The 27,680-nt window shown below is 37.8% G+C and overlaps 1 protein-coding gene across 3 annotated transcripts in view; it reads left to right on the top strand.

Annotated features, from left to right (window-relative positions):
• The first annotated feature begins 5,045 nt into the window (after positions 1-5,045).
• Positions 5,046-27,680, top strand: part of LOC150085748 (uncharacterized) — a 639,529-nt gene continuing 616,894 nt past the window's right edge. For all 3 annotated transcript variants that reach the window (XM_090374215.1, XM_090374216.1, XM_090374214.1), the window contains exon 1: positions 5,046-5,180. The gene's annotated coding sequence lies outside the window, so the exon portion shown is untranslated. The remainder of the gene's footprint in view (positions 5,181-27,680) is intronic.

Raw genomic sequence — 27,680 nt, 5'->3', positions numbered from 1 at the left:
CAGGCTGCTCTACATGGTCGCTTGAGCTTTCTGGCAGAAAAAAAAAGGTGAGATTGAGTGGGGAAGATAGTACGAGGAGAGGAATCAAAGTGGAAACAAGGAGGAGGATGAGGAAAGCAGGCATCCTCCTGCACAGCAAAGAGGTGGGAGGGGAGAAGTGAGAATCACCCCTGGCTGGAAAGAGTTAACAAAACGACCTTTTCAATCCCAAAGGTGCACTGATAGGTCTATAGCTTGATAGTTTCACTGTATCTTGTTCATTAGTTTCTACTGATCATGACTGACAACTGTTGTCAATTAAATTGATATTATTTACAGCTACTGCAAATTAAACCACGTGAAAAACTTCCAAGTTTTTCCTTGAATTTATTTTAGGTAATCTCGCCTTATTTAATAATATTATGTTTTCTAAATGCTTGAATAAAAATTTCTTCTTATTCCATAGGTAATCTAGCCTATTTTAGGCAAGGTTACCTAAAATGAATTAAAGAAAGAAAAATTTCGAACTTTGTCACACCCAGTTTGATTTGTGGCAGCTGTCAGCAATGATGTTCACAACAGTTGTCAGTCAGCATTAGTCGAAACCAATGAGAGTCGAAATCAGACAGTGAGATTAACAAGCTACGGACTTATTATATCAAAAGGCGGGAAAGTTCACCATAATGTGAAAATAGTTAACTGTTGCCAAAAAATATAGATATCTTGTAGAATAGTACCTGTTTTCTTTTTTTTTTTTATCGCAGCCCAAGTGTAATATACACATTGAACCTATGGAAGGATATTCCCTTGACCTGGGTTCTAAATATAAATTTTTAGGGAACGTAATGTTCGTTAATAAAATATCCTATTTTCAATGTTTGTGTGTAAATGACATACCCATGCATATGACGAACTGGTACGGCATTCCTGGACCAATGACATGTTTCACAAACCACATATTGATTATAAATTTGCTGGTACATAGCAAGGAAGTAGTTAAAGCGGTGATGCAAACAATTTTGTCCTAGGCATTTTATTGGGGGGGGGGGGGGGGTATGAAACCGTCTGTTGAGTCGGGGAGTTGCTAGGGCCCCGTCCTGCACTGTGATTGGTTGTTGAGTCTTACTCTGTGATTGGCTGTTGAGTTGAGTGGAAAAAAAGTTATTTCAGTTATTATGTTTTTTTCTTTTTATTATTTTTATTTATTTTTACCTGTATTTTGCAATGAATTGTGGGGCCTTGTTTCCCAGAGCCCGGCGTCGAACGTTGTTTATTTCTTCTTGTTCTATGTACCTGAAAGAAAAATTTTTTTTTTCCAATGTTGGTGCTATTGGAAATATATACTGTGTTATTGTTAGTCCACTTTGCCTGCAAAAAGCTGAAAGTAAATAATTTTATTTTATGTGTTTGATGGTTAAATATATATATATATATATTTTTTCCCATAACTTAGACTATAGATGGTTGCGCTATCTATTGGACCTTTCTGGAAGCTGAAAAAAATTTTTTTCCTTCTTATTCTAGAATGTAAAGTTTTTTATTTCCTGTGTTGATACTATTTATGTCTCCCATGTTTAGATACACTTCGAAAATCGGAAAAGTAAATATTTTTTTTATGCGTTCTATACTGTTTGATGTGAAAATTTATTTTACCAATGTTAGGTTATGAATGGTGGTGGCGCCATCTATTCTGCAACTTGAATTTTTTTCTCTATATTTGAAATATAATGATTTTTACATTCTAAAAGTAATTTCCCAAAGTTGTTTAAGATTTTAAGGCTATTAATTAATTGAAAAATTTTACAAAGTTATTTCTCTAGTAGCTAAGAAAAAGATAGACAATATTTACAAATAGATATTTTTTTATTGATAAGATTTACATGGCTATCTACAAAACACAAAAGGTTAAACTATTAAGACAAAAGGATAAAAATTAACGTAATCACTTACATAAGGTACATAGCTTTCTATCTGAACGGATAGGTCCAATGTGTAGGCACAACTTAGTTCAACGATCATCGAACTTACTGCACTGAATATTGCATATACGTTGAACTCTGTTTTTATCCCCTCTTTCTGGCATTTAGCAGAAAAAATTTGAACACTGGTATATGGCTCCATAGTTCTGATGTAATATTAGCATTAGCATAATATGCATAAACGGCGTTAAAAGTTACATCGAATAAGCGTGGGGGTGGTTGTGCAGGCAGATATGAAGTTCTCTGAGCAGTGCAGACGGGCTGCAAGAGTAGCTCATGGAGTATTGTCAATGATATACAGGAATTTTTCCAGCAGGGATAAGGAGGTGATTATTCCATTGTATAAGGCGATGGTCAGGCCACACCTAGAGTACTGTATACAGGTCTGGAGGCCTCATTTCAAGAAGGATGTAGGAACGAGTACAGAGAAGGGCAACAAGATTAGTGAATGGAACAAAGGGGTGCTCTTACGAAGAAAGGCTTAAGTTTTGCAAATTACAGTGTCTGGAGACTAGGCACCAGCAAGGTGATCTGATAGAGGTGTATAAAGCCTTGAATGGTTTAAGCATGCTCAATGCTGATGGGATTCTTCCTCTAGCTCAGAAAAATCACCTGAGAGGGCATAAATTCAAATTGAGGAAAGACAGATGTAGGATAGACGTGCGGAAATTTGCCTTTAGCCAGCGGGTGGTTGGTTGGTGGAACAGACTTCCATCCCTTGTGGTGGAGGTTGATAGCCTAAATAAGTTTAAGGCTCAGCTGGACAGGTATTTTGAACGAACAGAGGGGTGAAGTGGAAGTGGGTTTTTTTTTTGGCTGATGCTGCATAAGCTTGCTTTCTTGCATCAAATGCCTCTACTAATGCTAATGCTAAAAAGCTTGTAAACACATCTGATTTTAGACCATCTCTAACGCTGACAAGGTGCTCCAATATAACAGTTTTAAACGCCGAAGAAAAGCATCGATATCAGGGATTCTAGTAGACAAAGCATCAAGTTCCAAAAGATGTAATGTTAAATGTACTTCAGGTTCCAGAGAGCAGTTGCCATTACAAATCAGCAGTATCATGTTCTGTGCTGATTCTGAGTCTATGCACCTGGATCACATCTTTTGCTCTAGCTCTTACGAAAAGCAGGATGTCAGGCAATGTCTCCTTGAATTCAGTCCATTTTCTTGTCGATAATGGTATATATGCATTAACTGTTTCAACGGTAACATACGGTTCGAATTCGTAACAAGAAACTCGCACTGTAGTACTATTGTCTCAGCATCTATAGAAAATGACGTTCTGTTTTCTATTCATAATAACTACACTCAACACCAACCATGCAATTAAATAATATTTAATTTTAAAATATAATATAAAATAAATAAAAACTGGTCTATTTACAATAATTATAATAAAAACGCTAAAAATTAAAATGCTGTGACTAAAATCCTTCAAATACTAAAATACCGGTAACCATAGCTTTCGGAAGCGACCGCCTCCTTTCTCAACAGTGTATTACTATTGTACAGCCCTCACACACGTGGTTCCCCAGGAACATGATCGGTATTCCCTACCTGCGTACTGGGACCGGAAATGGCTAGGGAGCGTGTTATACAGAACCGTTCGTTCCATCGAAGGACAACAGCCTCAAAAAGGGTATGCAAACGAACACCCCTATCTTTATTAATAATTTTATTAGATGAATTGATTCGCAAGCTCTCGAGCCACTTGCATTCCCAGAACCCATACGTATTGTTCACAATGACCGCTCCTTCTGGGGATATCTGGTGTTTCTTCTCCCAAAATGCTCCGCCACAGCAGGCTTCCCATAATTCGCGGTCTTTATAGCATTCATGTGCTTCCCCAGACTATCCTTGAACCGCCGCCCTGTCTCACCAACATAACAATCCCCACAATCTAGACACTTAATCTTATATACTACTCCACTACTAGCCTCTTTTGTTATGGGGTCTTTAACTTGGGACACCACCGTGTGCAACCTCCATCCCGGAAGCTGCACACAGCGGGTCTGACGCTCACGTAATGCTCGTGCAATACTTTCAGTAAGGCCCGGATAGTAGGGAATATATGCAGTGGTGGTTGGTGCAGACGGCTCACTAGCATTGGACACCACCCCTCTAATGTATTTGCCCAAGACCCTCTAGGGGTAGCAGCATTTTCTGAGGTGTGCTGTGACTCTACTAATTTCCTTTTCCCTGACCTCGGGGGTAATGCAGTGGGACCCAATCTTATCCAATAATGCCTTGGCCACACTATTCTTGTGTTGATTAGTTTGTGTCGAGCTATAATGAGTGTACTGACTCCGGCACATAGGCATTCTATAAACTTCAGTTCTTAGCCTAAAACCTTCTCTAACCACCAATACATCAAGGAACGGGAGGGTTCCAGCTGCTTCCACTTCCGAGGTAAATTGAATGATAGGGAAGAAGCTATTAAGCACTTCATCTTCCTTCCCCTTCTGTATAATGGTAAACGTGTCATCCAGTACCTTTTCCATTTACCAATGGGGAATTCTAACCCATCAAAAATCCTATTTTCCAGTTCCTCCCTGGCTAGATAGCTGCAATGGCGCTAATGGGGGAAAACCATGGCTGTGCCTTGGACCTGGTTATACATAATATCTTGAAAAACCATAGTAGTACTAGAAATGCAAAACTCTACACCCTTACAAATGTCTTCAATATTTAAAAGAGACCTTGTACTTAAAGTATCATCCTTCTCCAGAGCCATTCTTACACATTGAACCCCATGCTTAATGGGGATACATGTAAACAGGGATACTACATCAAATGAGATCAAAATCTCACGTTCCCCTACGTCAAATGAGATTATGATCTCATTTGATGTAGTATCCACAGATATTTCCGTAAAGTTTGATAATTTGTGTAGGAAAAAAAAAAACAGTCTTCAAGTACAAAGATAATAACTAACTCAGCACGGCAACCAATTCTGTACAGACCATATATAGTTTTGCATTATTTTACGAATTTTATGCTATTGCAACTGAAAAAAAAAAAAAAAAAAAAAAAATCCAGTTTCTAGCTAATTTAAAAAAAAAAAAAAAAAAATTCATCAATAACTTGCTGTATATCCGGTCATTTGCAGAAGTTTGTTCTTCGACCAAAATATCACTACCCACTCCAAGTTACTAAAGGATGTAATAGAGATGTTTCACGTAACAATCATGAAATTCCACTGGAATAAAGTAACAGGTAAGTTAGATTTTTCGGTATTACATCCTTAAAAATTTTAATTATTGCGAAACAATCACCATTAATACAAAGAGGAGAAGAAAAATAAAATCGTAGAGCTATAAGAGTTGCGAGCTATCATTAGCTCATAACACTTCTACCCGAATTTGGTTATTTTGAGAATTTCACACACGGATAGTAAACTGATTTAACAAATGCATATATCTCTATCTCTTAACTATGTTTAATACATTTATTATAGCAGTTAACTAATGACTAACAAAAATGAGAGTAAGAGTATAACAGGTCTAATTGACTGTGATGGATATAATGAACAGATATACAGAGGAGAGTTGTTTAGATGATGTATTATCAAGTGGGTAATTTTCTCGATATTGATTGTAAGTCGTGCTTACCGAATAGCAAAACATTTGTGGATTCGCTTGATAATACTTTTTGTTATATTAGGGGGTTACAAGAGGAAGATTCTGAACTGATTATCAACAATGATCAGTGCCGGACCAAGGTATTTCCGCGACCAGGGTAGAATGATTTTTCGCCCTTTAATAAGGGTATATATATATTTTCTCCCCACATCAATCTTGTTGCTAGACCATACCGTAATCCGTCAATTAGTAATTCAGCCGATAGGCAGTAGTGATCATAATGGGATTTATTCAAAGAAATAACTACTGTCAAGGGTAAAGGGCAGAGGTAATTAAAATGGGCTCAGACAATTTTAAAATTCTTTTTAGTGGGACCAGCTGATTTTAAAAAGTGATAATGCAAAATGAACAGTAATTTGAGAAAGGTAAGTTTTTTTTTTTTTTTTTTTGATAGTTGTTGGTGCATCGGCTTCTGTGGCCATATTGCACCTCCCAAGGTTTTTGCAGTACTTTGATCCAAGCCCGAGGCGGGAATCGAACCCGCGACCTTTGGGTTGCCGGGCAGGTACTTTACCCACTCGGCTAGCTCGGTCGGCTGAAAGGTAAGTGTTTTATTCCAACTGACAGGTATTGTTTCAGGTTCGAACTAAAATGGATGTCAGATGAACTAAAGATTTAGTGGCAGAGAAGAAAAATGCATGGGACGATTATAAATTGTTAGCAGACAGAGTATTCTACAGTATCTGTATATTATTGTGTAGTCAAGGTACCCAGGAGATTTGGCATATTAGGCAATCATGAAAAATCTTCAGCTAAGGGTGCAAAGAAGAATTCTTTGCTTTTGTTAACACAGGCAAAGAATTATTCCAGTAAACAGGTAGTACTTGCTGCCAAATTGACATTGTATCTATATTAGCATTAGTTTAAGTTTAGGCATATGATGCAAGAAAGCAAGCTTATGGAGCATCAGCCAAAAAAAAATAAATAAATAAAATAAATACAAAAAAACCCCTTCCCATTTCACCCACCTGGTCACTCCAAATGTTTGTCTAGTTCAGCCTTAAATTTATTTAAGCTATCAACTTCCACAACAACAGATGGAAGTCTGTACCAGCAATCAACTACCTGTTGGCTAAAAGCAAACTTCTGCATATTTGTTCTACAACTGTCTTTAGCATTAGTAGAGGCATATGATGCAGGAAAGCAAGCTTATGCAGCATCAGCCAAAAAATAAATAAATAAAAAAATAAAACCTCCCATTTCACCACTCCATTTGTTTCAAATGCCTGTCGAGCTCAGCCTTAAATTTATTTAGGCTATCAACTGCCACAACAAAAGATGGAAGTCTGTTCCACCCATCAACTACCTGCTGGCTAAAGGCAAATTTCCGCACATCTATTCTACAACTTTCTTTCCTCAATTTGAATCTGACCCCCTCAAGTTCTTAATCTGAGCAAGAGGAAGAATCCCATCACCATTCAGCTTGCTCAACCCATTCAAGGCATTATACACCTCAATGAGATCACCTAGCAGGTGCCTACTCTCCAGGCACTACAATTTGCAGAACTTAAGCTTTTCTTGGTAAGAACACCCCTTCCTTCCCCTCACCAATCTTGCCCTTTTTTGTTCTCGTTCTAGCAACTCTACATTCTTCCTAAAATGAGGCCTCCAGACCTGTATACAGTACTCTGGGTGTGGCCTGACCATTGCCTTGTATAATGGGATAATCATCTCCCTGACCCTGCTAGCAAAATTCCTATATATCATTCACAAGACTCCATGACCTGACCTGGCAACCCCTCTGTACTGCTCAGCAAACTTCACATTTGACTGCACAATTACCCCCAGGTCTTTTTCACTTTCCACTTCCCTGACTGTAATACAGCACAGTTGGGACGTTTCTCTTGGGTTATTGCTACCCCATATGCAGTACTTTGCATTTGTCAATGTTAAACTTCTGTTGCCACTTTTTTCAGCCCATTTGCCCAACTTATCTTGATCCAGTTGGAGTAGCATACTGTCTTTCCTGTCGTTAACAACCCTGTCAACCTTTGTATCATCAAACTTGGACATTAAACCTGATATACCTTCATCAATATCATTGATAACTTGGACATTAAACCTGATATACCTTCATCAATATCATTGATAAATATACAAAACGACAATGGGCCCAACACTGAACCCTGGGCAACTCCACTAATAAAATTTGTCCACGAAGGGCAATGTCATACCATAATGCCATACATCTCCAATTTGTACAGCAGTCTTCCATGTGCAACAGTATCAAAAGCTTTTCTGAAATCCAAGAATATGATATCAAAAGTATTTTTGGCATTCAGTTCCTTTGTGACTACATCATTATATCCAATCAAATTGGTCAGACAAGACCTCCCTTTAACAAACCCATGCTGTGCCTTAATTATTACTGCAGTGTTGTCTAGATGATTGTGCAATGCTGCTTTAACCAGTGATTCCATTATTTTCCCTGGAGCACAAGCTAAACTGACAGGTCTATAGTAACCTGTGTCACCTTTTGAACCCCCTTTGTGAATTAGTGATACGTTTGCATACCTCCAATTCATGGGGACCTCCGCGGAGTCCAAGGAAGCTCTCATAATTATGGCTAAGGGTTTGCTTACTTCCTTTGCTGCCTCGTTTAATATAACTGGATAGATCCTGTCCAACCTAGGTGCCTTTTTTATGTTTAACTTCAACAGTTTCTCTTTCATGTTGCTCTCAGTTATTACAAAATCACTTAGCTCCCTCTTAGAGTTTGATAAATGTCTGGCACCCCCCTCATTGAATAACTCCTCATGTGTGAATGTAGATGCAAAATACTCATTCAGTTTATCAGCTACCGTGAGCATGATCATCAATAGTCAACCGTATCTATGTTAAGTGGTCCAATCTGATTCGTCCCTTTCCGTCTGGAATTTACATAAGTAAAGAACTTTTTGCTGTTTTTATCTGCATCCTTTGCCTGCCTAACCTCCTTCGTGACTTGATTACAGACTGGTTTATATCTGTCACCTGATACTTTATATGCATTCCATACATTTTTCTTCTCTGCCAACTCTCATTAGTTCATATGACATCCATTTAGGCCTAAATGGAGAACAGTATTTCTTAGTTGGATTGAAAAGCCTAGTAGCCTCCAAAATTAAGTCTGTGAAGGCTTTCCATTTAGAATTCAACATTGGTAACATCATCAGTTGATCCCACTGTACAGAATTTAAAAACTGTCTGAGACCCCTGTATTCACCTTCACGAAAGCAAAAACCCTTCCCTTTAGCCTTGATGGTAATCTGCCTTAAGTAATTCCCACATCAGTACATTGTGGTAACTGTCATCCAGTGATTTCTTTACCTGCAAATTCTTAATGCATGACTGGTCACTGCTGATAATCAGATCAAAAGTATTACTCCCCCTGGTTGCCTCTCGAACATGTTGCTGTAGAAAATAGTCATCCAATAAATCCACAAGTTGTGCTAGTGTGAGTGTGACCAATCCAAAAGTTCCAGTCAATATCTGGAAAGTTAAAATCCCCCATTATAAGACATTCTGATTTACTGGCCCACTCTATTTCTCTGTACAATTGCTCATTATACTCATCAGATTTATTAGGCCTATAACACACACACACCTCTCATTTTTTATTTTCCAGTGCTTATGTCACACTAAACAGACTCAACATTGCATTGTCCCAAGATCAATTGGATGCACTTCCTTAGATTTTGTGTTTCCTAACTAACAGCATAACCCCTCCTCCCTTTCTGTCCCATCTATCCTTTCTGTACACATTGTACTCCCCAAATTCCAATTCTGCACTGGTTATGTCTGTTTGACACCACATCCCTGATATCCCAACAATATCTGCCTTTGATGTCTTGGCTAGCACTTCAAGCTCATCAAATTTAACTATACTCCTAGCATTGGTGTACATGCAAGTATACATGCACCTGTTTCTACTCTTAGTTAACCTAATGCAGCCCATGTATTTATTTATTCCACTATGACTTCTAGATAAACTAGGCAGATGTGCAAAAAAAATGGCAATTGAGGTTTCACAATGTACACTAGGCACTAAAATTGGATAGTAGTATCCCAGAAATTTTGGATAGCACCAAATTCTAGTAGTTGTTCAGGACATAGACATTGATAATTAGTAGAGGCAAATAATGCAAGAAAACAAGCTTTTAAAGTCACAAAAGAACGTTATAGGCCTAATGAGTACAACGAACAACCATACAGAGAAATAAAGTGGGCTAGTAAATCAGAATGCCTTATAATGGGGGATTTTAACTTTCCAGATATTGGCTGGCACTTGTAGATTGATCCCTCACACACTAGCAGGACTTTTGTTGATTTATTGGATGATTATTTTCTACAACAGCTTGTTTGAGATACTACCCAGGGGAGTTAATATTCTTGATATGATTATCAGCAGATTATTCATGCATTAATAATCTGCAGGTAGAGGAACCACTAGATGGCAGCAATCACAGTGTACTATTGTGGGATTTACTTAAAGATGTAACTATCGTGGACTAATGTTATTAGTGGAGTCCCTCAGGGCTCAGTATTGGGTCCATTATTGTTTTCTGTATTTATAAATGATATTGATGATGGTATATCAAGCTTAATGTCCAAGTTTGCAGACGATACAAAGGTTGGCAGGGTTGTCAAGGACACTACTGACACTATGCTACTGCAACAGGATCTGGAAAGGTTGAGCAGATGGGCTGAGAGGTGGCAAATGAAGTTTAACATTGACAAATGTAAAGTACTACACATGGGAAACAGCAACCCCAGAGCAACGTATCAACTCTGTGGTACTACACTGACAGTGGTAGAGAATGAAAGGGACTTGGGGGTGGTTGTGCAGGCAGATATGAAGTTCTCTGAGCAGTGCAGACGGGCTGCAAGAGTAGCTCATGGAGTATTGTCAATGATATACAGGAATTTTTCCAGCAGGGATAAGGAGGTGATTATTCCATTGTATAAGGCAATGGTCAGGCCACACCTAGAGTGCTGTATACAGGTCTGGAGGCCTCATTTCAAGAAGGATATAGAGCTGCTGGAACGAGTACAGAGAAGGGCAACAAGATTAGTGAATGGAACAAAGTGGTGCTCTTATGAAGAAAGGCTTAAGTTTTGCAAATTACAGTGTCTGGAGACTAGGCACCAGCGAGGTGATCTGATAGAGGTGTATAAAGCCTCGAATGGTTTAAGCATGCTCAATGCTGATGGGATTCTTCCTCTAGCTCAGAAAAATCACCTGAGAGGGCATAAATTCAAATTGAGGAAAGACAGATGTAGGATAGACGTGCGGAAATTTGCCTTTAGCCAGCGGGTGGTTGGTTGGTGGAACAGACTTCCATCCCTTGTGGTGGAGGTTGATAGCCTAAATAAGTTTAAGGCTCAGCTGGACAGGTATTTTGAACGAACAGAGGGGTGAAGCGGAAGTGGGTTTTTTTTTTGGCTGATGCTGCATAGGCTTGCTTTCTTGCATCAAATGCCTCTACTGATGCTAATGCTAATGCATATAAGTTGGCCTCTACTTATTGCCCATTAAACTTGTTGTGACCCTAAGCTATAATATATATTAGGCCCTTCTCTTTTAGCATTAGTAGGGGCATGTGATGCAGGAGGGCGGGCTTGTGTAGCATCAGCCAGAAAAAAGAAAAAACCCACCCTTTCCATTTCACCCATTCACTCACTCCAAATGTTTGTCTAGTTCTGCCTAATGTAACCTCCATCCAGCTGGCACCATTTCGAATCTTGTTGGCTTACCCAGTGGTGGGTTTGCAGATACGCTGTTGTTGCAATGGTGACAAACTTTATAACTGGGTTGTCGCTATTGCAACAACAGGCTACCTGCTCACCTACAGATGAGTAAGCCAACAGGATTCGAAACGGTGCCATCTGGGTGGTGGTACTCCCCAAGAATAAGTAACATTAGTCTTCTCCACTGGTAAAGTGTTACTTTTTTATTATTCTTATTATCAGCCATATGGTACCAGGAAGCCTGGGGCTTATGCTGCACCAGCCAAAAAAAAAATTTCTGAGTTACCCTGAGAGAGAGAGAAAGAGAAGTAGAAAGGAGTCACCAAGAGAGAGAGGAGTGATGATACCCAGCTCAGGACCCGGGGTGTGTCGGGCCCATGCTCACCAGATGTGAGCCCCTGGTTATTCAAAGCAGTGAAATACCTCGGCAACTCGTGAAGGTTGAGTCACAATGTAAGATATTATTATTATTATTATTATTATAGCCAGCGAGTTATAAATTACTGAAATAAGTTACCTACATGGGTGGTAGAGGCTGACAGTTTTGGGAAATTCAAAGGTCAGCTGGATAATTTCCTACTGGAGGAGGGAAATGCATAGATTTTCTATTTCCTTTTATCTTATTAATTTTTATTTATTTTTTATTTTCTTCTTATTATTATTTTATTCTTATTGTTATTTATTTTTTGTTATTTTATTTTATTTATATTTTTTTTTTGGCTGGTGCAGCACAAGCCATAGGCTTCCTTGCACCATGTGACCATTGTTAATACTATCATCAAGGGTAAAGGGAAGGTTTTTGCTTTTGTAAAGGTGACTACAGGTGGCTCTGACACTTTTTAAATTCTATACAATGGGACCAGCTGATGATGTTACCAACAGCAAATTCTAAATGGGAAGTATTCAAGGAATTAACCTTGGAAGCTGCTAAGCATTTAATACCAACTAAGAAATACTGTTCAAAGTTTAGGCCTAAATGGATGTCAGATGAACTAATGAGACTTGTGGCAGAGAAGAAAACTGCATGGGATGCATATAAATTATCAGGTGACACAAAAGCCTGTGGTAGATATAAGCTAGTCTGTAATCAAGTCACAAATAAGGTTAGGCAAGTGAAGGCAGATTAGGAGAAATCTTTGGCAAAGTATGCAAAGAAAAACAGCAAAAACTTCTTTACTTATGTAAAGTCTAAAACTTGTCTAGAAGGATGAGGATGAATCAGATTATTCCACTTGATATTGATGGTTCAACTATAGGGAAGTAGAGGCCAAAGGATTATCAAATTCTAACAGGAACATAAATGATTTTTTAATAACTGAGAGTAAAGCAGAGGTGTAATTGTTGAAGTTAAGGATGCACCGATTAATCAGTACATAATCGGCTCCTTTGCCAATTAATCAGCTTTTTTGTTGCTTAATTGATTTTACTAATTGGCCATTTCCTGCTAAATTTAAGCCAGTCACTATCAAGAGATTCATCTGATAGCTTTGATATACTAAAATGGATTAAGTCAAAATTTTCTGAGTTTGGCTGCTGCTATAGCCAATTAATTTTTATTAATACAGAGAATACAATAAAAAATATCATCATCATCAGCCATTTTCAATCCAGTGCAGGATGAAGGCCTCTCCAGCAACTTTCCAGTTCCTTCTGTTTTGTGCAATGGCCATCCATTTACTACCAACAAACTCACGAATTTCATCTATCCATCTCCGCTGTTGTCTTCCAGGTTTTCTTCTAGCTCCTCTTGGGTACCATTCTGTTATTTTCTTAGCCCATCCGTCATCATGTCTTCGAGCTACGTGGCCTGCCCAAGACCATTTTAGTTCTTTAGTTTTGATAATGTTTTGTTTTGCTGCCTAATCCATGTGTTTCTCTTCTTATCTAACAGTCCGATTCCCAATATAATTCGTTCCATTCTTTGCTGTGTAGTTCTCAGCTTCTCTTCCATTCTTTTGGTGAGTGCCCAAGTTTCACTTCCATAAGTCATGGCGGGGAGTATACATTGGTTCATTATTTACGTTTTAGACAAACTGGGATATTGCTCTTCAGTATGTGACTATATTTCCTGAATGCTATCCATCCAAAATTTATTCTTTTCTTGACTTCCAGCCATTTATTATTATTACAGCTAATAACTTGTCCCAGATAAGTATATGACTCCACCTTTTCAATCACTGCTCCTTCAATCATTATGTCCCTTTCTGTGGCATACTTGTTAATCATTACTTTTGTTTTAGCCAAATTCATCTTTGTCCAAAATCCTTACTAACTGTGTGTAACTGATTAAGATTTTCCTCTAATTCTTTGGGATTGTGGCTTTTGACTACAGTGTCATCTGCAAATCATAAATGGTTTAGGTACTCTCCATTCACATTGACTCCTTTCTGCGGCCAGTCTAATCTTCTGAAAGCTTCTTCAAGGGCAGCAGTAAACAGCTTTGGAGATAGTGTCTCCTTGTCGAACTCCTTTCTAGATTTTAAATTTGCCACTGTCTTTGTCTAGTCTAATAAAGGAGGTAGCACTCTCATATATTTTCTTCAAAATGATAATATATGGGGTATCTATGCCTTGTCTTTCCAGTGCCCGAAACATTGCCTTATGCTGTATGGAATCAAATGCCTTTTCATAATCCACAAATGCCAGGCATAATGGTGTTTTATGTTCATTTGCTTCCTCCATTAGCTGTGATATTACGTGAAGGTGATCCGTAGTTGAGAATCCTGTCCTAAAACCAGTTTGCTCTTTCGGTTGATTCTCATCAAGTATTCTTTCTAATCTGTTAGTAATGACCCTTGTGAACAACTTGTAGATGTGGGATAACAAGGTAATTGGTCTATAATTTCCAATTTCTGATTTATCTCCTTTCTTATGCGGCAAAACTGTGATTGCATTATTCCACTGCTTTAGGTGTCATATCTTTTTTTAATGCATTTTGTGAAGAGCCTTGCCAGTTTTTCTGTTATGTCTCTTCCTCCCAATTTTAACAACTCTACAGTAACTTCATCTTCCCCCGGCGCTTTGATTCTTCATTTTCTTCAACGCCTGTTCTACCTCATAAGGAAGAATATCGGGTATGTCGCATGTGTTGCTAATTTGCGATCCATCTTCCCACTGCTGGCATCATTCCCTAGCTCCTTGTATAATTCTCTATAGTAGTCTTATTTGAATTATGCCTTCTCTGCTATTTATAAGTACACTATCGCTATTCTTCAGTTTCAGTATCATTTTTCTTTCTGCATTACTGCTCATGGCTGCTGATTTAGGTCCTTTGTTTTCCCGTAATGCTTGTTCTACTTTTCTTGTGTTAAATCTTCTTATGTCCTCTCTGAGTCTCTTTCTAATGGCTTTGCATAACTCAGTATACTCAATTTTCTCCTTGTCAGTGTTTATCTTGCTATTCATTTGTTGCCTTAGGTTCATCATAACAAGTGTTTCTTGACTAATTTTATCTTCTTTGAATTTCTTTTTCCCTATAGGTTTCTTGGGCTTTATCACTTTCAGAAAGTTGTAGTCAATATCTTGGTCCTGAGCAGTCTGCAGAACCTTAAACTTATTCTTAAGTTCCAGTACATACTGTTCCGTCTCGTCTTCTGTTATCCCAAAGACCTTTGTATTATTTAGTCGAGTCAGTTTTTTCCTTTCCTTTCCTACATCTATATGAAGCATCTTACCATTCTGTGATCACTTCCGACATTTACCTTATCCAGGACAATAACATTATTCACAGTATATCTTCTGTTAGTGAGGATGAAGTCGATTTCATTATTTGTTAATCCATTTGGACTCTTCCATGTCCACTTTCTGTTCACCCTTTTCTTGAAAAAAATGTTCGTTGCTGACTAAAATTAATTACTGACTAAATTGAATAATGTGTTCATTATTGAGATTCTGCAAATTCCACAAGTCGTTCACCTCTTTCATTTCTTTCACCAATTCCAAAATTTCCTATAGTTTCCCTTTCTGCACTGTTTTGTCTTTTTCCAACCTTAGCATTGAAGTCCCTCATAATAATAGTGTAGTGGGTCTTCTGCTCATATAGAAAACTCTCAATTTCGGCGTACATTCCTTGAACCTCTTCATCATCATGGCTCGATGTTGGTGCATAAATCATTATAACCTTTAGTTTGTACCTCTTAGAAATCTTGAGTATTAGTCTTGACACCCTTGGTGAATTCCAAAATGTTGTTTTTTATATCTTTATGGACCAGAAAGCCAACTCCACCTTCGCTCCTTTCACTGTTTCCATTGGTGTACAGCAGATTTCCACTTGATAAATTTATAAGTGATTAATTTCTTCTTCTTGTTTCAGCCATACCAATGATATCCCAATTCACATTTTCTAGTTCCTTTTCCAACTCTAATATTCTGTCTTCACCGATGAGCGATCTTATGTTGTAACAGGCCAAGTTCAGTTTCTGTGCATGGCAGCCTGGTTGTACCCAGAGATTCTTAGCACCCTCTGCTTTCACTCTGATCCTCTTGCTGCCGTAAGAGGGGGAGTGGAAGCTGCTGGGGACTGAGGGCCACTTGTTTCGTCGTGCTGTCATATGCTGGAGGGTTTGGTCTTTTCCTCTTCACGCTGACCAGGCGTCTTGAAGAGAACCACTCTACACGTTCGTTGCCACCTAAGTGATGTAACAGGGCTTACTATTGAGGTGTGGATGAGTGGATTTTAGGGAGGCAGGCCAACCGGACTTCTCCTATATCTTCTGTAATAGAAAGATATTGGATCCATCAGTATTTTAGACTGTGTCTGATGACACACAGAATACCTGTTTCCCTCTAAGCCCCAATAAAAATAAAAAATAAACTGCAAAAATAAAAAATAAATGCAAACAGGTATTTTAATCAAATTTATCACCTTTTTAACACTGTATAAAGGAAAAAACAAATTAAAAGTAGTTTTACACACAATAATCAAAATTGAATACTCTTAAATTGTAATACAAAAACGTGAGTTTTTTTCCATTTTCAGGACATAGCCTATTTCTTGCAGGTTCATACAAATTACCACCAGTACAGAGTATTCTTTCACTTTCAACTGATTAAGCTGTGTACTTAAATATTTCCAAGCCAGTTTACTCAAAAGAGGTAGTTTGTCTCGCATATCTTTCCACCACAGAAATGGGTTATCATTTCTAGGCAGTAATGGCAAATTTAAATACTGATTCAATTCTTGAGTGCAACACTGAATAATGCTTGCTTTTTTTTTTTTTTTTTTTTTGATGATCGCTTCTCTTTTGAACTTATTCTGGGTGACATTTCTTCTGGTCCTTTGTTTTGAAACCAAACTTGAAAAAGTCAGTAAAGTCTGGAGTATCTTGATGTTCAGTTTTGATCTCGCTCCATAGCTTCTAAAACCCAATCCTTTATTTTGTTTTTCATATCACTTCTTGGAAATTATCATAAATCTAGGATCTATGAAAGTAGATAAACACAAAGATTTATTTTCCATGTAAGCAGAAAATCTTTTCACAATTGATGATTTTAGTTCTTTAACTATGGTATTAACTGTGGTCTGAAATTATCATTTTGGTCAGCTTTTTTCCAAAAATAAAGTAAACTAAGAGTCAAACTTGTAGGGATTATTATTGAAGTGGTAGATTCTCTTTTACTAGCTTCATTAGCGATTTCTTGAAATGGACCTAGGAGTTGTACAATTTTTTATACAAGACCCCACTGGTATGAACTTAACGTTGGAATATTATTATCCACAGCATATGTTGCGAGAGCTTTTCACTGCTCTGTGTTTCTTTCCAGCATTAAATACACCGAATTCTAATGAGTGGATACATCTTGAATTAATTTATGCTTCTTTAAATTTAACTGCTCCTGTATTTCCATTAATTTGTGAACTGCTAAAGCAGAATGACTGAAGTATTTTACAGTATTCCTATTGATAGTAACAACAGTCCTTACAGCCTGCTGGGCAAATATGGAATCATTTAATGAAAGTTGTAATGTGTGTATGAAACATGATTGTGACTGTAAACTGAAAAAGCAACGAGTGTTTGTCGTTTTATTTACCTAATTGTTATTTTATATTGTATTTATATGTAGCCTTATAGTTCTGGTTATTTTTATTTTTAATTTAAATAAGAGTTTTTATAGATTACTGCTTAATATACGTAAAACTGTTGTTTTGTTTGAATCTTACAGCCATTGTTTTTGTATAGAATGGTAGGGAATTCAAATTTTTAATTGTGGTAACTAGGTAGATCTAACGTAAAAATATATACTGTAATGTGCATCACTGCATTTAGGATTCTATTAGATAGTGTAGTATTGACAGTTAATTAATTAAATTTATTGATCTTATTAATTTAAAATATCATGCCCCAGACTAGAGCAGCAAAGCAACGGGCACAAAGTGGCAGGAGTGCTCTGACTCGGGGGAGAACTGAGGGGGGGCTATTCTCCAACGCATCACAGCCTAAAAAAATGTGCAACTTGTGAAATGTTTGCCAAATCCTCTGGAACAGAACATGATCTAGCCAAGGAGGATGTCTGTGTGTGCCAGGTACATAGAGTGACTAGAAATTAGGCATCAACTCAGCTTTGTAATGGGCATCTATGACAGCTTGAGGAGTAGGGTAGATGCCCTTGAAGAAATTAATATGAGGGGCCCGTCAAGCTCTCAGCTACCCAACTCAATGCCAGAGCTCACTCCTGGGCATCAGGCAACACAGCACAATCTCCAAGGCAGAATACGCTGGTCCCACAGGAGTTAGTTATTGTTGGTGACTCTGTTGTCAGGGAGACGGGGAATATATTGTGTAAAAAGAACAGATGGAATAGGACCTGGGTATGTCTGCCAGGGGCAAAAGTTTATGACGACGTAAAGCATATATTATCTTTTAAGGGCACAAAAGGTGATATTATTATGCACGTTGGCACCAATGACATTAAGAATAGGAGATCTGCAGATTTACTTAACAAGTACAGGTCAATGTTGCAAAACATTCATGTGTTAGGGTTAAATTTGAAAGTGTCTGCAATTCTGCCCAGACACGATAGGAGGGAGTACATGAAGAGAGCCTTGTCAATCAATTCGGCCCTGGAGGGAATGTGCAAGGCTCAAGGGGTAGAATTTTTTCAGCGTGGTCTGTGCTTGTTAACAGGAGAGACTGCTTCTACAGGGATGGGATACACTTAAATAGAAAGGATGCAAGAATATTTGCTGATGCTATAAAGGCAGTGTTAGGTGTGTCGGAAAACTGCTAGCTTGGGGGGGGGATTCACAGACTAAAAGGTTAAAAGTAGGTGCAGGCAGAGGTGAAGGTGATTCTTGCACTACTTCTATTAGAATAAGCAGTGGCCTGGAGCGAGGGGTGCTGGGGGTTTCAGGGACTGATGGCAGTCATCGTGAAACAGGTGGGTATATGGGATGTGTTAGGGTAACTAAGAATACGAATACGTGCATGTATACCAATGCTAGAAGTATAGTAAATGAATTTGAAGTGTTGGTGAAGACATCAAAGGCGGATATTATTGGGATATCAGATACGTTGTGTCACACAGATATAAGGAGTGCAGAATTGGAATTTGGGGAGAACAGTGTGTACAGAAAGGATAGACAGGATAGGAAGGGAGGAGGAGTTATGCTGTTAATTAAGAAAAACATAAAATCAAAATATGTGATACAGTTGATATAGATGAACAGTGCACTGTTGAGTCAGTTTGGTGTGACGTAATCACTGCGACAGCAAAAATAAGAGTAGGAGTGTGTTATAGGCCTAATGATTCGAATGAGTACAGTGAACAATTGTACAGAGAAATAGAGTGGGCTAGTAAATTAGAATGTCTTATAATGGGGGATTTTAACTCCCCAGATATTGACTGGAACTTGTGGGTTGGTCACTCGCACACTAGTAAGACTTGTGGATTTATTGGATGATTGTTTTGTGCAGCAGCATGTTTGAGAAGCAATACTCTTGATCTGGTTATCAGCAGTGACCATTCGTGTATTAAGAATTTGCAGATAAAGGAACCACTAGGAGGCAGTGATCACAGTGTACTGATGTGGGATTAACTTAAAGATATAATTATCATCAGGGGTAAAGGAAAGGGTTTTTGCTTTTGTAAAGGTGATTGCAGTGGTCTCAGACAGTTTTTAAATTCTGTACAGTTGGATCAACTGATGATGTTACCAACAGCAAATTCTAAGTGGGAAGCATTCAAGGACTTAATTGTGGAAGCTGCTAAAAGTTTCATACCTATTAAGAAATATTGTTCAAGGTTTAGGCCCAAATGGTTATCAAATGAACTAATGAGACTCGTGACAGAGAAGAAACATGCATGGGATGCATATAAATTATCAGGCGACACAGAAGCCTATGGCAGATATAAACTAGTCTGTAATCAAGTCACAAAGGAGGTTAGGCAGGTGAAGGCAGATTATGAGAAATCTTTGCAGCAAAGATTTCTTTACTTACATAAACTCTAAAAGGAAGGGGATGAATCTGATTTGTCCACTTGGTATCGATGGTTCGGCTATTGATGAATCCGCTCAGAAAGCAAACAAACTGATTGAGTATTTTGCATCTACATTCATACATGAGGAGTTATTAAGGTTGGAAAATGCCAGAAGGTTATCAAATTGTAGCAGAGTGCTTAATGATTTTGTAATAACTGAGAGCAAAGTGGTGGAGAAATTATTGAAGTTAAACTTAAGAAAGACACCGGGGTGGATGGGATCTACCCAGTTATATTAAAGGAGGCAGCAAAGGAAGTAAGCAAACCCTTAGCTGTAATTATGAGAGCATCCTTGGACTCAGATGAGGTTCCCACGGACTGGAGATGTGCAAATGTATCCCCAATTAACAAAGGGAGATCGAAGGGTGACACCAGTAATTACAGACCAGTTATTTTAAATTCTTTTCCTGGTAAAATAATGTTGTCACTGGTTAAAGATGCATTGCAGGATCATCTAGAGAAGACTGCAGCAGTAATTCAGACACAGCATGGTTTGTTAAGGGAAATCTTGTCTGACAAATTTGATTGGTTATTATGATGTGGTTACAAAGGAACTGGATGCAAAAAATAATTCTGATATCATATACTTGGATTTCAGGAAAGTTTTTGACACTGTTGCGCATGGAAGTACAAATTGGAGCAGAATGTTATTAAGGGTAAGCTGCTACAATGGATAAAATGATGGTTGAGTGGGAGAAGACAGAGGTTGGTAATCAATGGGTGCTACTCTTCTTTGATTAATGTTATTAGTGGATTCCCACAGGGTTAGGTGTTGGGTCCACTGTTGTTTTGTATATTTATGAATGATATTGATGAAGGTATATCAGGCTTAGTGTTGAAGTTTGCCGATGATACAAAGGTTGACAGGGTTGTTAATGACAGTAACGGCAGTGTTCTACTGCAACAGGATCTAGAAAATTTGGGCAGATGGGCTGAGAAGTGGCAACTGAAGTTTAACCTTGACAAATGCAAAGTACTGCATATGGGTAGAAGTAACCCCAGAGAAATGTACCAACTGTGTGGTACTACACTTAAGGTGGTAGAAAATGAAAAAGACCTGGGTAATTGTGCAGTCAGATATGAAGTTTTCTGAGCAATGCAGACAGGCTGCCAGGGCAGGTCATGGGGTTTTGTCAATGATATATAGGAATTTTGCTAGCAGGCCAAAGGAGGTGATTGTCCTTCTGTATAAGGCAATGGTCAGGCCAAGCCTTGAGTACTGCGTTCAGGTCTGGAGGCCTCATTTTAGGAAGTAAGTAGATTTGCTTGAGCATGTACAGCGAAGGGCAACAAGATTGTGAGTGGAATGAAGGGATTCTCTTACTAAGAGAGGCTTAAGTTCTGCAAATTGCAGTAGCTGGAGACTAGGCACCTGTAAGGTGATCTGATTGATGTGTATAAGGCCTTGAATGGGTTCATGCTGAATTCTGATGGGATTCTTCCACTTGTTCAGGTTATTCAATTACGAACCTAAGGGGGCATAAATTCAAATTGAGGAAAGACAGATGTAGAATAGATGTGCGGGAATTTGCCTTTAGCCAGCGGGTGGTTAATTGCTGGAACAAACTTCCATCTGTTGTGGAAGTTGATAGGTTAAATAAATAATTTAGAGTGATTTGGTTTGTATTTTTTTTTTTTTTTTTTTTTTGATTGATGCTGCATAAGCTCATACGCTTGCTTTCTTGCAATACATGCCACTACTACTACTATCAATGACACCAGCTGCCCATATTTGCTTCCTCATACTGAAAGCATTTGGTTTTTGAGAGCTTATATTCTTCTAGTACATTGTTCAACTCTTCACCGATCTGTATCCCTGTATGAGAGCCTTAAAAATGAAGAACTTTTAGGACAGCCCTGTGTTGTTCAAACTCATTTGAAGCCAGTGGCTTCTAGTACTCAGCAATGTAGAATTATTTGTAGTAGCTGTCCAAATATCAGTGGTTAAAGAAATGTTGGTGGCTTTATCAAGGGATGTTTGAAGTTTTGTTTTTACCTTCTAAAATATACCTTGAGTGATTTTTATCAGTGAAATATTTTGTACTTGGAATATTGTAATTTGGGCAAATTTTTTTTATTAGCCTTTGGAATCTAATGTCAGATGTTACAGAATATGGTTGAGGGTCAACAGCTATCATTTCTCCAATTAAATAATGGACCTCTTTGGCCTCGTGGTCATTAATATCCCATAGCTGCAGCTGCTTTGTTAATACTGTTTCTATAGTAGTTTGCACTTTAGCAGGAGGTTCAATGGTGCTGCTACTTCCTGAACATTCAACATATGTCCTTTTCAACTTATCTGATGCTGGAAAACAGGCCTTGAGCTTTGGGTTGCATATCACAAAATTTTCTAGCAGCATACAGATACAAAACTAGATAATGAATACATTAAGGATTAATGAGTATGGAAAAGTGCAAAATATCAGTTTGATTTTTGTTCATGGATCCTAGGGATAGGAAACAGGAGCATCATAATCCTCTTCTAGGATGTCAGGGTTCATGAGAGAAGAAAGCACTTGATGAAGTTTAATCTGTTTTTCTTACTCTTTATCAGGCTATCAATGTCAGTGTCTACACAGTTCGGGGCAGCGAGCATCTGCTTGGGGAGAAACCAATGAGTGCAAGCCTATTGTGGTGAGCCACAAGTGCAGGTGATGATCTTACGCTTGGCTATGAGATCTTCCAAGAGTAGGTGTTCCAAATGTTTGGAGATGATATCTGGCCAGTGAAGAGTTTGGCCGTGAAGACTAACCTCTTTTCCATAATCAGGGACTTCACCCTTGGAATTTCCAGTGCTTGAGCCATCTTTGTTGTTGTGCTGGCGGAAGGCAGACTAAGCTTGGTATTGGCCCATTTAAGTAACCAGTATTCAGTGGTGTACACTCGCTTAAGGTTTGTGGGCATGGCTGAGGCCCATATGTCTGCACCACAGAGAATGGCAGGGTGGACCGTGGAGATGATGAATCTTTTGACTCTAAGATATAAGCATTAAAATACAATATGATAAAAGCGTTAAAATACACAGTAGCTTTCGAGACAAAGTGCCTCTTCATCAGCTTAGTCTGTGATTGGTGTACTCCAGTATATATTGTTGGTTACAACAGCAAAAGTCAGCTGAGCATGATTATGCACCATGAGTCTGGTGTTGGTAGAACAGAATTACGTACATGTGATGGGCACTGCAAAACACTAGATTCCATAATGGGGGTGCATGTGCACTCCCCTAGTGCGATTCATGGTACTATTACTGCTAGCTATGTGCAGTACCTCAAGCCATGAGCGCTAGCTGTAATCACATGAATAGTTGACGATTTCAATATCCTGTTGGGGATCAAGTTTGTGCTGCACAACCCAATAATGCTCAGCGACTGCGGATGTGTTATCTGATTCTTCTGTTTCTTTGACATTTCTTCTGGATGGAACTTTTTAAGATGATTCATCATATTTGTGGTTGTAAACATTTTTGGCTGTTTTACCAGCCCTTGATATGGTGGTATCACATAAATTACATATGCAAACAGTTTTGTCCTTTGGATTAATCTTAAAATACTTCCATGCAATACTTGGTGCCAAAGCGTAGCTAAATTTTTTTGGGTCCCTTAGTTTTATTAAAATAAATTTTAATTAGGTATAATATAAAAAAAATGTTAAATCATTTTAATAACAAATATGTATTTTATTTACGATTTCTTTATAATTTTACAAACATCAAAAACATGAAAATTAATGTTACAATATGATACTACTTATTAAATACAATTTGACAAACATAAAAAATTGTACTGTAACTAATAAATTTACAAAAAAGGCTAAAATGTTACTTTTCGTGCTTTTACATTTGTGAAATCATTAATAATATCTTTAAATCTATTTTACTGGCATATTTATTCTCAATAGCAGAGGTGAATTAAGCGGTAAGTGGACTAAGCGGCCATGTAGGGCCCAGAATACTAAGGGGCCCGAGGTCTTAAAATGTCTTTTCATTAGGATTCGAGGAAAATTGTTTTTTTTTGTATACAATCAACCCTCCTATAATGCGGTATTATTTAAGCTTTTTAAGGGAACTTATTTGAGTTTTGGCGGGATTCTAACTTTTAACTGGACATCAGGGGATGAAACTAGTATAGCATAAATAGGCCCAAATTAAGTAAATATATATTTTTTTTAATTACACAAAAAAATCGATCCCTCCCAAAATAATAATTTGATTTAAATTTAAATACGATTTATGATATGCAGAAAGAGGGCTACATATAAAATAAAAATTTCAGGTTTGTAATTTTTTTTTAGTTTAAAAGCAAATTGCCCTGACAGGCCGCTATTTTTCATAATGAGATTTTTTTGTAAGAAAAACGATCATAATTCTGAAAAGGGGCCCCGAAATTTTTACCGCTTGGGGCCCCCACTTTGCTTGATCCGCCTCTGCTCAATAGCCAACATTGCAAGATTGCACAGTCTACTTTGACCAATAGCATTTCTTTTATAATTTTTAATATTCGTAATTTACTAAATGATCTTCTTTCGGCAGGGGCAGCTGGCAGGGTTAAAAATAACATAAATAAAGCAAACATTTTTGAAAAGTCACTTTCTAGGGCACTATGTTTTCAAATTAACAAATAAAATAATTGTCTGATAGACATGTCTGCTGATAAATCTCAGTATGATTAAATTGTAATATTGAATTGGCAGTTGGGGAGAGAGTACAGATGAATACTTTTTTATGAGATTTTCGCACTCACTTAATATATCACCATTTGGCATATTAATTATTTTTTTCGGTTCTTGTATTGCAAAATAATTTTTTACTAACTTCATACTTTCGAAACGATTTTTAATTTGTATTATAATTTTGTCTAAAACTGATCTCTATTATCAAACAAATCTGACGCTAATTCATCGTACTGTCTTTTAGTTCTGCGTTGTCGTTTGGATTTATAGATTGTACAGAGTTGTATTTAATTTGTTCATATGAATTTTGAATGTTTTATAAATTTTTACTAACTCGGTCCAACACAGAAATACATTCATTGAGGTCTATATCATGCTTCTGTAGAGTTTTTGAAGCATAATTAATTTCACACATCATGTTATTCAAAAATATACAAATGAAAATAAAATCAGATGTCATTTGTTTCATTATTCTATGCACTTTGTCTCTGTCTGCTTTTTTAGTTTATTTAAGATTAATTTCTGTCAAAGTTTTTATGATATCTGCAAAACGAACTTTCACAGCTGTTATATACTAATGTACCAGACCAGCGAGTAGGGTTGAGTTTTTTTTAATGTAACTTCAGATTCCCCAATAAATTTAGAAAGAAGATCCCATCTTTTTGTACTATTTCCAAAAAAATTATACAAATTTTGAAGTGTTGAAAAATTATGAAACATTATTACAACAATTTAAGCTATCATTGATAACTAAATTTAAATAGTGACTTGCACAATGAATGTACTCTACATTTGACTGGATCTTTTTAATGTGTGACTGCACACCATTATAAACCCTATTCATGGCATTAGCCCCATTTACATCCCTGACCATAACATTTTTCAGTGGGAATATTTAGTTTGTGTAATATTTTCATTGTATTATAAGTCATCATTTGTGCTGAATGATCATTCATGTCATGGAATCCTAAAAACGTTTCACAAATTTCAAATTCTTTGGATTTTTCATTTTTGTAGTGAATTATGTTTGTTTATTGTTTGGTTTTTAGGAGCATTAGCAACTAAGGCCATATTACTCTGGGATATGCAGTGGTCATTCCCTGACCTTTCCGCATCCTCCGTATTTGGTGGTGACAGGCTCGAACCCCGGTCTAATTATTTGTATTGCTGTTCCTTCCCACCGGGCTACGGAGGCGCCAGTGAATTACGTGAACATGTCGTACAATAATGCTTATTTGATATTTTCTTGTGAGATCTTGAGTAGTATCAAAAATTATTGAATGGAATGGGGCTGAATTTTTTTTTTTTTTTTTATGTAAACCCCAAACACGAGAGGTATTAGAACTTATAGTGTTTAGTACAGTGCTTGGGTTGGAGGTTGAGAAGACGAAAGAAGATATTTGTTGACATTGGACTTGAACTTCTGTAGACTGTAATTTTTAGGAAATACATACCAAGGAAGGTTGTTCCAGAAAATGGCAGTTGAATAAATAAACGAGGAAGATGAAAAGTTGGTTCTGTGAGTTTGAAGTTGGACAGTAAATGGCTGGTGGCGGCACGTGTTCGGACTGTTTTGAAAGAGAGAGCTGGAATTATAGATGCACAATTCAGAAGAACAGTGCACATGGAAATATCTGTAGAAGAGGCATGCAGCAGAAACAGTACGTCTATGAGACAGCAAGTGGATAGACTGTTAGAGATGAATCATTAATTAACCGAACTGCCCTCTTCTGAATGGAATCAAGAAGCCCGACAGAGGTTTTGGGGGCACCACCCCAGATGTGGGAACAATATTCCATGGTAGGGATGATTTGCGATTTGTGCAGAGTAAACAGCTGTTTGAAGAAAAGTAACGCCGAGAGTGAAAGAGAAAACCAAGTTTTTTAGATGCAGAGGAAGCAATATTTGCAATGTGCTTGTGCCAAGAGAGATTAGAAGTAAGGGTAATCCCCAAAAGAGATATATCATTTTGCCTAGAAATCGGAGTGTCGCCAAAGATAAGCATAGGAGCAGAAGAATCCTTTTTGTGAGATATAAGACAAGACTGAGTTTTAGAAGGATTGAAATCAACTAAGTTGTCTTTGCCCCACCGGAGAATTACCTGGAGATCGGCATTTAAGGAATTGGTAGCAGATTTTTGAGTTGAAGCTGATTGAGCAGGGCAAGGTTTCTCAAAATGGAAAGTAGAACGCAGTGTGCTACCATCGGCAAAACTATGGATAGAATTTCTGGTCAATGGAAGAAGGTCATTAATATACAAGAGGAAAAGAGTGGGGAGAAGAATTGAACCTTGGGGGACACCGGCATTAGTGGAGAAGTTAGAAGACAGAGAGCCATCTACCGTCACCCTCAATGAGCGTTAAGAGAGAAAACTGGATAACCAATTACAAAAAACAGTTGGCAAACCATAAGATGGAAGCTTGTTTAGAAGACCTTTATGCCAAACACGATCGAAATCCTTTGAGATTTCGAGAGCAACTGCTTGTGTTTCACCGAACTTTTCCATTGAATTAGTCCATAAATGGGTAACATAAGCCAGAATATCACCAGTGGATCGACACTGACGGAACCCATACTGGCGATCTTTGATCAGACGGAAGGTTTCCAGGTAGTTTAAGAATTGGCGATTAATTGATTTCTCCATTACTTTAGAAAGAGTAGAAGTAATTGCAATAGGAAGATAATTGGATGGGAGGGATTTGTCACCCTTTTTAGGAACTGGCTGGATATGAACAAATTTCCAAGCAGAAGGAAACACACCTTTGGAATAAGAAAGTGAAAAAAGGCGGCAAAGAAACAGGAGTAAGTTCAGTAGCACAGGTTTTGAGAACAAGTGGAGAAATACTATTGGGACCTGTAGCTTCCTTAGCATCAAGATTCGTCAACATCCTTCTGACATCCTTTTGATAAAAGACCACAGGAGGCATTGAATGGAGTGTGTTGGGAGGTGTTTTACCAAGATCATTAATACATGAGTTCGAAGAAAAATGGGATGCTAGCTGATCAACTTTATCCCTTGGCTGAAGTGACAACAGAACCATCTGGTTTGGACAGAGGCGGGAGCAGAGATGGGAAAAAGTTGCAGCCAATAGCTTTGGCGAGAGAGAGATCAGAATGCTCGGCTACAATTAGGGCAAGAAGCAAGTTTTCTACTCTTAGTCTATTCAAACTCTAGTTTGGACTGATTAATAACTGCTTT

The sequence above is a fragment of the Mastigoproctus giganteus genome, chromosome 5 (genome assembly GCF_048544385.1).
Source record: "Mastigoproctus giganteus isolate SK-2022 chromosome 5, ASM4854438v1, whole genome shotgun sequence".
In the NCBI taxonomy this organism is placed as follows: Eukaryota; Metazoa; Arthropoda; class Arachnida; order Uropygi; family Thelyphonidae; genus Mastigoproctus; species Mastigoproctus giganteus.
Note: the sequence above shows the minus strand (reverse complement) of the source record. Positions and strands in the feature narration are given on the sequence as shown.